Source organism: Bombus vosnesenskii, unplaced genomic scaffold (assembly GCF_011952255.1).
Source record: "Bombus vosnesenskii isolate JDL3184/JDL3185 unplaced genomic scaffold, Bvos_JDL3184-5_v1.1 scf7180000014204, whole genome shotgun sequence".
NCBI lineage: Eukaryota > Metazoa > Arthropoda > Insecta > Hymenoptera > Apidae > Bombus > Bombus vosnesenskii.
This window is the reverse complement of record NW_022883402.1, coordinates 15,298-18,307: the sequence shown is the minus strand read 5'-3', so window position 1 is coordinate 18,307 and position 3,010 is coordinate 15,298.

Here is a 3,010-nt window from a genome sequence, read left to right as displayed (position 1 = left end):
ATATAGTATAATTTTATAACGTATAACGTTGTATAGAATAACGCTTTAACGTTTTACGTTATATGGTATAACGTTATAACGTATTACGTTATATGGTATAATGTTATAACGTATTGCATTTTATAGAATAACGTTATAACGTATTACATTATATGGCATAACCTTATAACGTTTAACGTCTTGTAGAATAACGTTATAACGTATTACGTCAAATGGTATAACGTTATAACGTATTACGTTTTAGAGAATATCGTTCTAACGTGTTACGTTATATAGTATAATGTTATACCGTATTTCATTATATAGTGTCACGTTATAACGTATGACGTTCCAAGGAATAACGTTATAACGTATTACAATATATAGTGTAACGTTATAACGTATGACGTTACATAGAATAACTTTATAACGTATTACGTTACATAGAATAACGTTATAACGTATTACATTATATGGTATAACGTTATAACGTATTACGTTATAGAGTATAACATTATAACGTATTGCATTTTATAGAATAACGTTATAACGAATTGCGACATATGGTATAACGTTATAACATATTCAGTTTTATAGTGTAATGTTATAACGTATTACGTTATATAGTATAACGTTATACCGTATTACGTTATATAGTATAACGTTATAATGTATTACTTTATATAGTATAATTTTATAACGTATGACGTTACATAGAATAACGTAATAACGTATTACGTTTTATAGTATAACGTTATAACGTATTATGTTATATAGTATAACGTTATACCGTTTTACATTATATAGAGTAACGTTATAACGCATGACGTTCCGCAGAATAACTTTATAACGTATTACGTTTTATAGTATAACTTTATAACGTATTACGTTAGACAGAATAACGTAGTAACGTATTACGTTATATAGTATAACTTTATACCGTATCACATTATATAGAGTAACGTTACAACGCATGACGTTCCGCAGAATAACTTTATAACGTATTACGTTTTGTAGTATAACTTTATGACGTATTACGTTAGATAGAATAACGTAATAACGTATTATGTTATATAGTATGACGTTATAACGTATTACATTATATAATGTAACGTTACATAGTATATCGTTATAACGTATTACGTTATATAGTATAACGTTATAACGTATTACATTTTATGGTATAACGATATAACGTATTACGTTATATGGTATAACATTATAACGTATTGCATTTTATAGAATAACGTTATAACGAATTACGACATATGGTATAACGTTATAACAAATTCAGTTTTATAGAGTAATGTTATAACGTATTACGTTATATAGTATAACGCTATACTGTATTACGTTATATGGTATAACGTTATAACGTATTACGTTTTAGAGAATAACGTTATAATGTATTACTGTATATAGTATAGCGTTATAATGTATTACTTTATATAGTATAATTTTATAACGTATGACGTTACATAGAATAACGTTATAACGTATGACGTTACATAGAATAATGTTATAAAGTATTACGTTATATGGTATAACGTTATAACGTATTACATCTTATAGAATAACGTTATAACGGTATAACGTTATATAGTATAACATAATACCGTATTACATTATATAGTGTAACGTTATAACGTATGACGTTACATAGAATAACTTTATAACGTATTACGTTATATAGAATAACGTCATAACGTATTACGCTATATAGTATAACGTTATAATGTATTACGTTGCATGGTATAACGTTATAACTTATTACGTTTTATAGAATAACGTTATAACGTATTACGATATATGGTATAACGTTATAACGTATTACGTTTTATGGAATAACGTTCTAACGTATTACATTGTATATTATAACGTTATAACGTATTACATTAGATAGTATAACGTTATAACGAATTACGTTAGGCAGTGTAGCATTATAACGTATTACGTTATATAGTATATCGTTATAACGTATTACGTTATATACTATAGCGTTATATACTTAAACTTTATGGCGTATTACGTTTTATAGTATAAAGTTACAACGTATTACGTTATATAGTATAACGTTATATGCTTAAACTTTATGACGTATTACGTTTTATAGTATAAAGTTACAACGTATTACGTTATATAGTATAACTTTATAACGTATTACGATATACAGTATAAAGTTATAACGTATTACGTTATATAGTATAACGTAATAACGTATTACGTTATATAGTATAACGTAATAACGTATTACTTTATATAGTATAACGTTATAATGTATTACTTTATATAGTATAACGTTATAATGTATTACTTTATATAGTATAACGTTATAATGTATTATTTTATATAGTATAATTTTATAACGTATTACGTTATATAGTATAACGTAATAACGTATTACGTTACACAGAATAACGTTATAACGTATTACGTTATATAGTATAACGTTATATGGTATAACGTTTTAACATATTATGCTTTATAGTGTAACGCTATAACGTATTACGTTATATGGTATAATGTTATAACGTATTGCATATTATAGAATAACGTTATAACGTATTACGATATATGGTATAACGTTATAACGTATTACGTTTTATGGAATAACGTTCTAACGTATTACATTGTATAGTATAACGTTATAACGTATTACATTAGATAGTATAACTTTATAACGAATTACGTTAGGCAGTGTAGAATTATAACGTATTACGTTATATAGTATATCGTTATAACGTATTATGTTATATACTATAACGTTATATACTTAAACTTTATGACGTATTACGTTTTATAGTATAAAGTTACAACGCATTACGTTATATAGTATAACTTTATAACGTATTACGATATACAGTATAAAGTTATAACGTATTACGTTATATAGTATAACGTAATAACGTATTACGTTATATAGTATAACGTTATAATGTATTATTTTATATAGTATAACGTTATAATGTATTACTTTATATAGTAGAATTTTATAACGTATGACGTTTTATAGAATAACGTTATAACATAT